A 15636-nucleotide genomic window follows, 5' to 3' on the forward strand; every position below is an offset into this window, starting at 1 on the left:
TATATAAAATACGAAAGAGATTGACAGGACAGAGGTAGAGTGTCTTATCTTGTGGGGAAATCGAGAATGAGAGGTCATAGCTTTAGGATAAGGTGTAGAGATTTAAAACAGAGGGGGGAAGGAATTACTTCGCTCAAAGAGTCGTGAATCTGTGGAATTCTTGACTGTAGATTGTGGTGAATGTTAGAACATTGAGTAAATTTAAAGAGGAGATAACCAGATTTTTAATTAGCGGGTTGAAGGGTTATGGTGAGCGGGCAGGAACATGGAGTTGAGATCAAGAAGAGATCAGCCACGATTGTATTGAATGGCGGAGCAGGCTTAAGGGGCTGAGTGGTCTATTCCTGCTCCTAGTTCTTATGTTCTCATTTCCCAATGTGATATCCACATGAAGCAAGGCTGAAACAGTCAACACATCATTCAAAGGATTTTTCACAGTGGCAGCATTTTCAGTGAATAAAGAGAAGACGGCACAAGCATCCCTTTGGGCACAGAGCAACTTTTGCAGTTTCCATGATTCCTGTCAGATATTATTGGAAGGCAGTTGCTTCTTGTATATTTCTATAATTGAAATTTACAGTCATGAGGTGATTCAAAATTTGCAATCTATAATGAGATACTTAATGACGCCCTGTTAAAAGGTTGTTATAGGCAACAGTGAGGACTGCAGATGCTGGAAATCAGAGTCTAGACTAGAGAGGTGCTGGAAAAGCACAGCAGGCCAGGAAACATCTGAGGAGCAGGAAATTCGACATTTTGGACAAAAGCCCTTCATAAGGAATGAAGCAGGGAGTCTCCAAGGTGGAGAGATAAACAGGAGGGGGTGGGGCTGGGGAGAAGGTAGCAAAGAGTACAATAGGCGGATGGAGGTAGGGATGAAGGTGATAGATCAGAGAGGAGGGTGGAGTGGATAGGTGAGAAGGAAGATTGACAGGTAGGACAGGTCATGAGGACAGTGCTGAGCTGGAAGGTTGGAACTGAGGTAAGGTGGGGGGAGGGGAAATGAGGAAACTGGTGAAGTCTACATTGATGCCATGGAGTTGAAGTGTTCCAAAGCGGAAGATGAGGCGTTCTTCCTCCAGGCATCAGGTGGTGAGGGAGGTGACGGTGGAGGAGGCCCAGGACCTGCATGTCCTTGGCAGAGTGGAAGGGGGAGTTGAAATATTGGGCCACGAGGCGGTGTGGTTGACTGGTGCGGGTATCCTGGAGATGTTCCCTAAAGCGCTCTGCTAGGAGGCGTCAGTCTCCCCAATGTAGAGGAGACCGCATCGGGAGCAACGGATACAATAAATGTTGTGGTTCTGTTCGCCAAGCTGGGAATTTGTGTTGCAGACGTTTCGCCCCCTGTCTAGGTGACATCCTCAGTGCTTGGGAGCCTCCTGTGAAGCGCTTCTGATCTTTTCTCCGGCATTTATAGTGGTTTGTCTCTGCCACTTCTGGTTGTCAGTTCCAGCTGTCCGCTGCAGTGATCGATACATTGGGTCCAGGTCGATGTGCTTATTGATTGAATCTGTGGATGAGTGCCATGCCTCTAGGAATTTCCTGGCTGTTCTCTGTTTGGCTTGTCCTATAATAGTAGTGTTGTCCCAGTCGAATTCATGTTGCTTGTCATCTGCGTGTGTGGCTACTAAGGATAGCTGGTCATGTCGTTTCATGGCTAGTTGGTGTTCATGGATGCGGATCGTTAGCTGTCTTCCTGTTTGTCCTATGTAGTGTTTTGTGCAGTCCTTGCATGGGATTTTGTACACTACATTGGTTTTGCTCATGCTGGGTATCGGGTCCTTCGTTTTGGTGAGTTGTTGTCTGAGAGTGGCTGTTGGTTTGTGTGCTGTTATGAGTCCTAGTGGTCGCAGTAGTCTGGCTGTCAGTTCAGAAATGCTCTTGAGGTATGGTAGTGTGGCTAGTCCTTTGGGTTGCGGCATGTCCTTGTTCCGTTGTCTTTCTCTTAGGCATCTGTTGATGAAATTGCAGGGGTATCTGTTTTTGGCGAATACATTGTATAGGTGTTCTTCGGCCTCTTTTTGCAGTTCTGGTGTGCTGCAGTGTGTTGTGGCCCTTTTGAATAGTGTCTTGATGCAACTTCTTTTGGTGAACCTCCTCACGGGAGCACGAGGTGGCGTCGATGCAGTCATCAATGTAGCGGTGGAAGAAGTGGGGAGTGGTGCCGGTGTAACTACGGAAGATGGACTGTGCTACATAGCTGACAAAGAGGCAGGCATAGCTGAGGCCCATACGGGTGCCCATGGCTACCCCTTTGGTCTGGAGGAAGTGGGAGGATTCAAAGGAGAAGTTGTTTATGGATGAGGACCAGTTCAGCCAAACGGGTGAGAGTGTTGGTGGAAGGATACTGTTGGGAACGCCGTGAGAAGAAGAAATGGAGGGCTTAGTGGCCCTGGTCATGGCGGATGGAGGTGTAGAGGGATTGGATGTCCATGGTGAGGACGAGGCATTGGAGGCCGGGGAAACAGAAGTCTTGGAGGAGGTGGAGGTTGTGGATGGTGTCTCGAACGTATGTGGGGAGTTCCTGGACTAGGGATTGTTATGGCTGTTCTCATATATAACAATGGAAAGTTTGCAGGATATTACACAGAAGCTATACTTGCACATGTTACCTTGGGATTAGTACACAGGCTGTGTTACATAATTCTCTATAGTCACATCAGGAAATAATCCCAATGTGGTAGATACCGCTATGGCTCATGCCATAGAACAGAGTCTCCAATACTGTTCTCAGAGGGCTCATAAACAATTACGTATGCTACGTTTGCGTAAATGTAGAACTTTGAGTGATGTGGTTCTATATTTTGTGACTAAATGACTGGAAATGATCTCTAGAAGCCAGTGATCATAAGACAAACCACTTTCTGTTTACTCACAATCCAACTGTTTAAGCAGTGTCCCATTAATCTTGTTGTGGATGCCCTGGGGCCTGACCTATTCCTAGCGTGAAACTCTTCATCTCAGAACATGACTGTGACAGCACGTCAGCTCAAAGCTGTAACCTGGTGCCCAACAACTCAATTTGTGCATGATCAGTCGAACTCAGTCAGTTCACAGAATCACAAATTGATGCAGTACAGACAGATTCTGGATTAGTGGTGCTGGAAGAGCACAGCAGTTCAAGCACCATTCGAAGAGCAGTAAAATCGACGTTTTGGGCAAAAGTCCTTCATCAGGAATAAAGGCAGAGAGCTTGAAGCGTGGAGAGATAAGCTAGAGGAGGGTGGGGGTGGGGAGAAAGTCGCATAAAATACAATAGGTGAGTGGGGGAGGGGATGAAGGTGATAGGTCAGGGAGGAGGGTGGAGTGGATAGGTGGAAAAGAAGAGTACAGCACAGACAGAGGCCATTCAACCCATAGTGCCTGCACTGTCTCTATATACTAGTGCCCGACTTCCTGTCTTTTTCCCACATCCCTGAGCACCATTTCTATCCAAAGAAGACATCTAACGCCCTCTCGAATGCTTCAATTGAACCTGTCTCCATCACATTCTCAGGCAGTGTATTCCGAAACTAAACTGCTCACCATGTGAAAAAAGATTCCTTAATCTCATGCCCCCCTTTCTTTCTTTGCATATCACTTTAAATACATGCTTGCTTAACCAAAACTCAAAATTAACTCTGTTGCATTGTCCAGCTCTGAAATGTGACATGTAACCAACCAGGACATGAAATATGATGCCAAATTTCTCCTGCAAACAAGGCTGAGGCACTTTTAGAAGTTTGATCGCAAAAAGCATACACCTCTTAAATAATTTGGACTGGATTTTCAAAGAATTACCAATCTCACAAGGAGGATACTTAATTTCATTGCCGAGTGTAAAATTTTCATTTCAGCTCAGATTGGTTTTAGTTTAAGCTGCATTGACTTTATGAAATTTTTCTAACATCCGTGGGTTTTCTAACATCTGACGCCTGTAGCCATTTTAACTCAAAAGTTTTGCTGCCCGTTTCAAGTCCATGGCTGTTCCAGGCGTTAAATCAGCAGAGGGGATTTAGAGATCAAAAGCCCACATTTTACATAGTTGTGGCCATCTTCAATGTTCAGTATCTAGTCAATTCCACAAACCACATTACCAGGAGACCCTCTACGATATTAGTTACCATTGTGAAGTGACTGCAACAACAATATTTTTGGAGCCATTTTGTAAATGCTGCAATTTCCAGATTGTTGTTAGGATCATTAAAGAGCCTCAAAGAGGCTTCTAATGGCCTCAGCAAAACAGACTAATGGTGAAACTGTTCAGCAATTTACAGAGAAACAGACATCAAAGTAAATCTCCTTTACTCTGCCGACTGCTGAGTTTTCAAAGCCAATAAATATCAGAAATATGTTAAGGTGCCATTATAATCACGTGACTTCTCATCATTTTTTTTAAAACATAGTTTCAGACTAGCTTTCATCAAGGAGAAACTGATAGATGCAGGGACAGTTACAACATTTAGTAGACATTTGTGGGCGGCACGATGGCACAGTGGTTAGCACTGCTGCCTCACAGCGCCAAAGACCTGGGTTCAATTCCCGCCTCAGGCGACTGACTGTGTGGAGTTTGCACGTTCTCCCCGTGTCTGCGTGGGTTTCCTCCGGGTGCTCCGGTTTCCTCCCACAGTCCAAAGATGTGCGGGTCAGGTGAATTGGCCATGCTAAATTGCCCGTAGTGTTAGGTAAGGGGTAAATGTAGGGGTAGGGGTATGGGTGGGTTGCGCTTCGGCGGGTCGGTGTGGACTTGTTGGGCCGAAGGGCCTGTTTCCACACTGTAAGTAATCTAATCTAATCTAATCTAATTTGGACAGGTACCTGAGTAGGAAAGGTTTAGAGGGGAAATGGGCCAAATGCAGGCAAGTGGGACTAGTTTAATTTGGGAAACTCAGTTGCCATAGACAGGTTGGACTGAAGGGTCTGCTTCCATGCTGTCCAACTCTATGACTCTATGGTTAATGTTCCAGCCACTCCTTTGTTTTTCTGTGTAATAGTCTGCATCTGGAATAAACTAAATTTTGTGTTGAAAAAGAATTTGTGGTTGTATCGCACGAACAACTGAGGCAGTAAACGATGAAAGCAGTTTGAAATGATGCAAAGTATTATTTATACTCTAAATATGGAACATAATGACTTTGCAGTTCTTTCAAATCCCTCTGGTGGTAAGAATGAATTTTCTGCCTTTGCTTTACATTGTTCATTTACCAATGCCGCAATGTTTATCTGCTACAGTTCAAGAACTGCAAACTGTAACGTGCTGAGATTCAGAGAGTCATAGAGTAGTAGAGCATGGCAGCACACCCTTCGGAGAAAGTCAGGACTGCAGATGCTGGAGATCAGAGCTGAAAATGTGTTGCTGGAAAAGCGCAGCAGGTCAGGCAGCATCCAAGGAGCAGGAGAATCGACGTTTTGGGCATGAGCCCTTCGGTCCAAATTGTCAATGCCAACCAATTTTCCCAAACTAAACTGGTCCCATTTGCCTGTGTTTGGCCCATATCCCTCTAAACCTTTTCTATTCACGTACCTGTCCAAATCTCTTTTAAATATTGTAACTGTACCTGTATCCACCACTTCCTCCAACAGTTCATTCCACATACAACCCACCCTCTGCGTGAAAAAATTGCACCTCAGGTCTCGTTTAAATCTTCCTCTCACTTTTAAAATTATGCCCTCTAGTTTTGAACTCCCTAACCTTAGGGAATGAATCCTTTGCTATTCACCTTATTTTTACCCCTCTTGATTCTGTAAACCTCTCCAGTCACCCTTTAAGCCCCTACACACCAGTGAAAAACATTCCAGCCTAACCAGCCTGCCATTACAATTCAAACCCTTCAGTTCTGATAAGATGCTTGGAAATCTGATTTAATAATATCTGGCACATAGAAAGGCGACCAGAACTTTACGTAGTTCACTTGAATGTGATTCCAGCTCATCACAGTTTACTGAAAAAAGATCTCGCATTTCTTTAAGTGCGTATCTAATTCTTAGGAAGTCTCAGCAAATTTTATAAACAATTAAGTACTTTCTCAATATATTTACTGCAACATATCTCTATCTATTGACCATATTGGAAATGCAAAGTACAGCACAGGCTACCATCATTATCAATGACTTGGAAGAAGGGACTGACTTTACACTTGCTAGATTTGCAGTTAGCACAAAGATGGGTAGGACAGATAGTTCTGAAGTGGGAAAAATAATCTGCAAGGACATATAGATTGATTCATTAAACGAGCAAAAGTTTGGCAGATGGAGTCTAATAAGGGAAAATGTGAGCTTGTCCACTTTACACAACAAATAAAGCAGTGGAATATTATTTACAGAAAGTGAGACAGCAGTAATCAATGGGACTGAGAAATGTGGATGTGCTGATACATGAATCACAAAAAGCCAGTCCGTAGATACAATAAATGACTGTGAATATCTGGGCCAACATGACACCAATAGTTAAAGAGAACTTGAAAATGTAACTTTTAAAAAAGGTTTTGCGATTTACAAATGAAAGAAAAAAATCTGGGTCTTTTTCAATATACAATTTGAATTAACATCACACTGTAAACTTTTGCTATAAATTCTGTGTCTTACAATCTTATTCTCCACAATCACCTGATGGAGGAGCAGTGCTCCGAAAGCTAGTGCTTCCAAGTAAACCTGTTGGACTATAGCCTGCTGTTGTGGGATTTTTGACTGAGAAGGCAAATGGAAAGCTGGGGTTTATTGCAAGGAGAACAGAAAATGAAAATGGACAAAATGATGGTATGGCAACTCAGTAGTATCAGACTTGGAGGACTGTGCACATTAGGAAGGATATGTTTGTGTTGAAACTAGTTCAGAGGAAGATCGTGCAACTGATTCCTGGCTGGTACAGATTGTCTTCTCAGGAAAGATTGAGCAATTTAGCCTACATTAATCAAAGTTTGGAAAAATGAATATTGAGTTTACTGACACATCGAAGATTCTGACTATGAAAAGAATTGTGCATTAAACAAAAGAAGAAATCTGAAGTTGCATCTATAAATGTTGGAGAAATATTCTGTCCACAAAGAATCATCATAGAATCCCTAAGCGTAGAAGCAACCATTCAGGCCTTCAAGTCCACACCAAACCTCTAAGAGCAGCCCATCCTTACATACATCCTGCCCTATCTCAGTAACCCTGCATTTCTCATGGTTAACTCACCTAGCCTGCACATCTCTGGACCCTATGGGCAATTTAGCATGGCCAATCCACCTAACATCCACATCTTTGGACTGTGGGAGGAAACCGGAGCAAACCCACACAGACCTGGAGAGAACGTGCAGACTCCACACAGAAGGCATCTTTCTAGGCAGGACGCAGACTTGCATTGATGACCTTATAGATACACAATGCAAGGTTGCTACCTGTTTGATCTATTGCTCTGGTTCATCCTTGAGAATTGTCATAAGGTTGTGTAGTATGGCAATATGTTAACAAGTTATAGAGTCATACAGCACAGGAACAGACCCTTCGGTCCAACTCGTCCTCACTGATCAGAAATCCCAATCTGACCTCGTCCCATTTGCCAGCATTTGGTCTATATCCCTCTAAACCCTTCCTATTCATATACCCACCCAGATGCCTTTTAAACATTATTATTGTACCAGCCTCCACCACTTCCATACACGTTCCACCCCCTGTGCATGAAAAAGTTACACCTGGTGTACTTTTTAAAGCTTTCCCCTCTCACCTTAAACCTATGCCCTCTAGCTTTGGACTCCCCCTCCCTGGGAAAAAAACACCTCGGCTATTCACCTTATTCATGTCTCTCACGATTTTATAAATCTCTATGAGGTCACTCCTCAGCATCCAACACTACAGGGGATAAAGCCCCAGGCTATTCAGACTCTCCCTATAACCCAAGCCTTCTATTCCTAGCAATATCCTTGTAAATCCTTTCTGCACCCTCAGGTTTAACAACTTATTTCCATTACAAGGCCGCCCAGTATTGTATGCAACATTCTAAAAGTGACCTCACTAATGTCCTGTCATGATATTCCAACTCCTGCACTCAATGCTCTGGCCAATGAAGGCAAGCATGCCAAACTCCTGCAATTCCACTGTGCACTTGCACCCCTAGGTCCCTTTGTTTGGCAACACTTGCTGGGCCCTACCATTAAGTCCTGCCCTGGTTTGCCTTCCCAAAAGGCAACACTATGCATCTATCTAAATTATAGTCCATCTACCACTCCTCAGTCCATTGGCCCATCTGATCAAGGACCCGTTATACTCTAAGATAATCTCAGCACTGTCCACTACACCACATATTCCTCATTGTGTCCCATTCTGGTTCCTCCATGTGGCAAAGCTTTAGGTTTATTGTCCAGCCTCCAAACTCAATGCATCATTATCAGCCATTTTCACCTACCTGCTGTCTGACCTCACCATCAAAACAAAATTTCCCTCCCCATCTCCATCTGCTTTCCATAGGGAATATTCACTCCATGACTTCCTTGTCAGTTCCATGTTCCCCATGAACCTCTCCTCCACACCCAGATCCCAGCACTGCAACTACAGGAAGTGCAACACCTGCCCCGGCACCTCCCCTTTCACCTCCATCCAAGGCCCCAAACAATCATTCCAAAATTGCAGAGATTCACCTGCACCTCTTCTTACCTGATCTATTGCATCTGTTGCTCCCAATGTCTCTTCTACATCAGAAAGACCAAACATGGATTTGGGGACTGGTTCACAGAGCATCTACACTCTGTACACTCCGATCAACACCACCTTCCTGTTGCCAATCATTTCAACTCCCCTTCCCACTCTCTTAGCAACATGTCCATCCTGGGGCTCCTCTACTGAGGTCACATGAAAACTGTAGGAACAAAATCTTATATTCCACCTCGGGAGCTTACAGCCTGATAACCTCAACAGAGAGTTCACCATCTTCAAAATCTCCCCACCCCCAACTTCACCCCATATTCAGCCCTCCCTCTCCTCCCCACCTCCCTTGACCTGACCTAACCTGCACATTTTCTGACTCACCTATCTGCTCCACCCTTCCCACTGACAATCACAATCACCCCCTACCTGCGTCCATCTGTCAACAAGCCACCTACCTTTCCCCCTGCCTCACTCCCTTTCCTCCATTTGGTTCTGAGCTCCTTTCCCCCTCCTCAGTCCTGATGAAGGGTCCTGACCCGAAACGTTGACTCTACTGCTGCTCCAATGCTGTCTGACCTGCTGTGCTTTTCCAACTCCACATTTTATCAACTCTGACTTCCAGCTTCTGCAGTCCTCACTGTCCCTGGTTTATTGTCACATGTAGTCAAGTACAAAAGCACCGGTGTACAGAGAAGAGTGTACTATGTCACTACCCACAATGCCATGTTACGTACAAATGTACCTCGGTACCAATCCTACTTAGAAAAATAGAGATATAAAGAAAAAAAAGTTGCATTATAATCCAGTCATTCATGGTATTAGAAAAATGAGAAATAATATTAAAAAGATTAACATTCCTGTCCTTCTATGAAGGGCCTGAGGTAGATCAACACAGAGGGCTTCCACACACGATCTAACCAGGCTCACACTAGCCCCCAGTCCAATAGCTATTTCTGCTCCGCTCCATGCCTCCAGCCCCCTCTGCTTTCACTGCAATGACCCTAACGATGTTACCGCCGTATCCCAGACTAATTTGTTACAATTTTGTTGATGACACCACCACTGTCAGTTGAATCTCAGATGGTGATGAAACAGACTACAGATGGGAAGCGAAAGACCTGGAAAAAAGGTGCACTGAGAACAACCTAGCTCTCAATGCCAGCAAAACCAAGAAACTCATTATTGACTTTTGGCAGGATGTTACTCATGGACCTCTATACATTAACAGCACAGAGGTGGAATGAGTGGAGAGTGTCAAGCTCCTGGGAGTGGTCATCCACAACAAGCTTTCTTGGTCTCTTCATGTGGACGCACTGGTTACAAGGGCCCAACAAGGTCTCTTCTTCCTCAGGCAGCTGAAGAAATTTGGCATGATGGCAAATATCCTTGCCAACTTTTATAGGTGCGCCATTGAGAGCATTCTGTCTGGATGCACTACCTGGTATGGCAACTGTACCATTCAAGATCAGAGACGGTTACAGAGAGTGGTGAACTCAGTCCAGACAATCACAAAGGCCAACCTCCCATCTATAGAATCCATCTACCAAGCCCACTGTCAAGGAAAGGCCACCAGCATTTTCAAAGATCCACCCCACCCTGGCAATGTTTTTCGACAACCTCTACCATCGGGGAGAAGGTACAGAAGCCTGAACACACACACCAGCCGGCTTTGAAACAGTTTCTACCCTACTGTTGTTAGAATACTGAATGGACTCATAAACGTAACATTTGCCTCGACCTGTGTTTTTGTTTTTGCTGCTGTTTACCTATTATTTACTATCTATGTTATTTAATTGTGATCTGCCTGTATTGCTTGCAAGACAAAGCTTTTCACTGTGCCTCAGTACAAGCAACGACAAATTCAATTCTCCACAAGGTAAGAACTTTTTTTTAAAAAACACAAAAAATACTTTTAAAAAGAAAGAAAAAGAATGAGAAAAGAAATTAAAAGAAATAAAGAGATAATCGAAGATTGGACCAGCTGGATGAGCCCCAGGCTGAGGAGACCGGACACTCCCTGGTCCGGCACTGCTATCTCGTAACTCCCATTGAAAGTTTTTAAGAGGGTGCATTGATTGACCAGCCTTCCGTTCACAGATGTCCATCAGTGTGAGCCCATCATGGCCGATGGTGGAATTTGAATTCAATAAAAATCTGAAGTTAAGAGTCTAATCATGTCCATAAATCCATTGTCAGGAAAAACTCATCTAATTCACTAATGTCCTTCAGGGAACAAAACTGCCATCCTTACCTGGTCTGGCCTACACGTGACTCCTGACTCACAGAAACATGGTTAACTTTTAACTGTCCTCTGGGCAATTAAGGATGGCAATAAATGCTGACCGATTTGGAAAGCTCAAACCCTGCCCTTGAATGAATAAATAACAAGCTGCCTTCTTGAATTATGATGTGGAGGTGTCAGTGTTGGACTGGGTTGGACAAAGACCGAGCCACCTGATGAAGGAGCAGTGCTCTGAAAGTTTCTACTTCCAGATAAACCTGTTGGTCTGTAACCTGGTGTTGTAACTTCTTGAATTACTGCAGCCATAGAGTGTCAGGGTATTCATCTTGTTGTTAAGAAAGGAATTTCAGAAACTTAATGCAGCAACAACGATCTTGTTCTAAGCCTAATTAGTGTGTGGGAGAGGAGATTGGATGCTGGTGATCCCAGAGTCTGCTGCCCTTATCCTTCTCGGTAGACGAGGGTACAGATTTGGAGGGTGCTGTTGGAGGAGTCTTGGTGAGTTGTTGGAGTAGATGGTACACACTGCTACCACTGTGGAAGAAACGAATGTTTAAGATTTCAATGGGATGACAATCAAGTCGAATTTTGTCCTGGATGGTGTGAGGCTTATTACGACGCGGGGTAAACCCTCCTGCCAAATTTAAAACCAGCAACACAGAAAAGATTTGTCCCATGCAATAATCTGTAAATATTCATGTGGCCAAGAACTACTTGAAGTAAAAATTAACAACTTTATTTCTTAAAGTATAACAGAAAATAATTAACTGACTACTATTTACAATTTCTTTCTCTAGCCTATCTTTTACCTTCCCTTCTATGACACTAGTCTGATAAAATTCCCAATTAAGATTTACAAAAACTACATTTCTTAGCTCAAAACCAGGCAGCTTTTGTTCTGTGTGTCTTCTTGTGTTTTCTTTTTTCTTTTTAGGAATTTCTGCGTCACAGGTTATTGATCAAAAAGGTACCTTTTTAAGACAGCTATTTTCAGACAGTCTGTTTACATGCTGGGCTTGTCAGTTCTCCTCTCAAATGTTCAATTTTCCCCCAGTCTTATACACCCAAAGCATCGGATTGTGTCATTGGCTTTTAAGTCAAGATTAAAGTGGTGCTGGAAAAGCACAGCAGGTCAGGCAGCATCCGAGGAGCAAGAGAATCAACGTTTCAAGCAAAAGTCCTTCATCACAATTCTTACCTTGTAGAGAAATGGCAATGACATCATTGGAGATGCTGTGGGCAAAAGTAGAGGGGGCTGGAGGCACGGAGTGGAGCAGGAACAGCTATTGGACTGGGGCCTAGTGTGGTCAGCGGCTTGTAAGCCTGGTTAGACAGTGTGTGGAAGCCCTCTGTGTTGATCTACCTCAGGCCCTTCATAGAAGGACTGGAATGTTTATCCTTTTAACTTTATTTCTCATTTTACTAACTTGTACTAATACCACAAATGACTGGATTGTAACGTAACCTGTTTTTCTTTATTTCTCTATTTTTGTAACTAAGATTTGTACCGAGGTACATTTGTATGTAACATGGCATTGTGGGTAGTGACATAGTACACTCTTCACTGTCTCCTGTGCTTCTGTACTTGACTACATGTGACAATAAACCAGGGACAGTGAGGACTGCAGAAGCTGGAAGTCAGAGTTGATAAAATGTGGAGTTGGAAAAGCACAGCAGGTCAGACAGCATTCCTGATGAAGGGATTTTGCCCGAAATGTCGATTTTCCTGCTCCTCGGATGCTGCCTGACCTGCTGTGCTTTTCCAGCACCACTCTAATCTTGACTCTAACCTCCAACGTCTGCAGAACTCACTTTTTCCTCATTGGTTTTTGAGATTGTCAATATAATAAATTCAAACTGGATTGGAGTTTGATATTTTTTCAGGATATAATTTAAACTGATTGGTCAAATTCAAATTTGTTTCTGTCTCCAGGCAACGAGCTAATCGAGTTGTTTGACCAAGTGTTACATTGTCACTTTACTGAGAACACTTGGTGCTGTGTCCAGTAGTGCTGGTGCTACTTTTAACTCTCTTAAAGGTACACACACATCTTCAGAACAGGCTTCTTGAGTGTTGTCAGAATTGCACTCATCCAAGTCATGCTACATTGCCCATAGTGTTCAGGGATGTGTAGCTTAATTGCATTAGCCATGGGAAATGTAGGGTTACAGGGATGGAGTTGTAATTGTACCAGCCTTCACTTCCACTGTCAGTTCATTCCATGCACACATTCCCCTCTGAGTGAAAACGTTGCCCCTTAGGTCCCTTATAAATCTTTCCCCTCTCACCTTAAACCTATGCCCTCTAGTTCTAGACTCCCCCACTCTGGGGAAAAGGCCTAGTCTATTTGCACTATCCATGCCCCTCATGATTTTATAAGGTCAGCCTCCGACGCGCCAGGGAAAACAGCCCCAGCCTATTCAGCCCCTCCCTATAGCTCAAACCCTCCAACCCTGGCAACATCCTTGTAAATCTTTTCTGAACCCAACTGAAAAAAAGAGAAAGCAGAGGGGCTCCGAGTAACAAGCAGCAACTGAAAGGCTGATTAATTCTGAGAATTGGACGGCAGGTTTTACAATGTGATTTTAATTCATTTAATCCAATGTACTTTTCTCAATCCTGCGATTTAAGTGCCATGTGTGGAAACTGGCTTCCTTCAGTGCTCGTTGCCCAGGGGCAGAGAACAGACAGCACTTGTGTGCAATCTGAGGAGGTGACTTTAGAAGCTTAGTAAGCCTATTTTCAACCTATAAATCCAACACATCTTTCCTAAGATGTGGGGCCCAGAACTGTTCACACTATTCTAAGTCAATTCTTCCTGCCAATGTCTCACCTGAAGGTGCAAATTGAAATGGGGTGCAGGAACAGATAGGCCTTGGGTGTACCAGTCCCTGAAGAATGTAAGTTAAGATTGATAAAAGATACGGTCGCCATAATCTTACCAGACCATAGCACTGCTCTCTCATTAGAGAGAGAGACAACTGGTGACAGTTTAACCTGAGGGTCATCATGCCTCAGGTGAGGGGAGAGGTTGAGACAGTGTAATTTCAGTGGGAGGATGCTTTAAAAAGAAGCCCTGATGTGGAGGTGCCAGTGTAATTGCTTATTCATTCAGAGGATGAAGGTGTCACTGTCCAGGCCAATTTTTAATGCCCATCCCTAATTGCCTAGAGGACAGTTAAGAGTCAACCACATTGCAGTCTGTCTGGAGTCACATGGGTAAAGATGGCAGTTTCCTTCCATAAAGGGCATTAGCAGACCAGATGGGTTTTTCCAACAATCGACAATGGTTTCTCATGATCACCATTAGATTCCTAATTTCAGATTTCTTCTATTGAAATCAAATTCAACCATTTGCCATGGCAGGATTTGAACCCAGGATCGCCACGACATTACGAGAGTCTCTGGATAAATGGTCCAGCGTTAATGCCGCTAGGCCACTGCCTCCCAAAGGGGACGCCGGTGTTGGACAAAGTCAGAACTCACACGCCACCAGGTTATAGTCCAACAAGTTTTTTTGAAATCACAAGCTTTCAGAGCGCAGCTCTTTCTTCAGGTGAAGTGAAATTACCTGACGAAAGGGCAATGTTTGGAAAGTTGGACTACAACCTGGTAGCATTTGAGTTCTGACTTTAAAAAGAAGCAGGAAAAATCCTGGGTTTTACATACAGGGCAAAAGCAAGGATGATCCACGGTAAACGTTCCGAAAGCACTATTCCTTGGTTAGAATATTGGATTGCATCTTGCTGAGTCTTGCTGGTTGCAGAACTGCCTGGAAGGCACTGAGAATGGATAGGATAATGATCTAACAGTGACACCAGCAGTAATGTGCATAAGGGTGGAACAGTCTGTTCCAGTGACAGATCCACTTGCAGTAAACAATATTATGTAGAACAGTGTAAACAGAGTTCGCAGGAACCTACCAGAGTCAGATAGCAGTCACCCCTAGGTAAACACAGACCAGTATAGATTATGTATTACAAGGAGAGCCATTTCTACAATGTCTAGGGCAGAACCTCCAAGCCACAAGTGTCATGTTAACACAAACCATTGTCTCCAAGCTTTGCGGAAAGATTTGTAGCTCAGGTGGAGTTTGCCATGGTTGTGGATATGTTCGCAGAGCCGGGGAGTTGATTTGCAGATGTTTTGTCCTTCAGTGAGTGAACAAGCCATTCCCTCTTTTTAGGAAGGCCCATCCTACTACAAGGCAAGTGATGGTGAACTGATCAGAGGGATTTTTCTTGGAGGCCGGGTGCTCAGGAATGGGAAGATTTTCCGACTGAGAGCTGCTTCTGATCGGAGGATGGCAGCTCATGGGCTGAATCTTGTGGGGTTCTCTTTTGGCTAAGTGTGAGTTGGAGGGATTTCTGCTGTAAGTTCCAGAGAGCCTTTTTGTTCTAGCTTACTAAAATCATCTCAGCTACCTGCCCGGTCGCTATAACATCCAATTCTGAGCCATCTTATCATGCACCATTGCTGGAATAACATGTCGCTCAGCAGACATTCGCTGAAAGAAGGGGCATGAAACATTAACCTTGTCCCCCTGTACGAGGGGAGAATGTTGGTTCTGGCAGAGGAAGACTGAGCCAGGCCATGTCCTGCCAACTATGTCATTACCACTCTTCATTCCACTGGTAAATCTCACAGTGGACCTTACTATCAATTTCCACCATTACATACCAGCTCCAAACCACTGGCCATGACAGCTTCTCTCTCTTTTGTCTCGTAGTTCCCTCTGCCTCTCCACTACTTCCACAGAGACATGACCAGAACCCTCCTCCTCCTCCTT

The sequence above is a fragment of the Hemiscyllium ocellatum genome, chromosome 13 (assembly GCF_020745735.1).
Source record: "Hemiscyllium ocellatum isolate sHemOce1 chromosome 13, sHemOce1.pat.X.cur, whole genome shotgun sequence".
In the NCBI taxonomy this organism is placed as follows: domain Eukaryota; kingdom Metazoa; phylum Chordata; class Chondrichthyes; order Orectolobiformes; family Hemiscylliidae; genus Hemiscyllium; species Hemiscyllium ocellatum.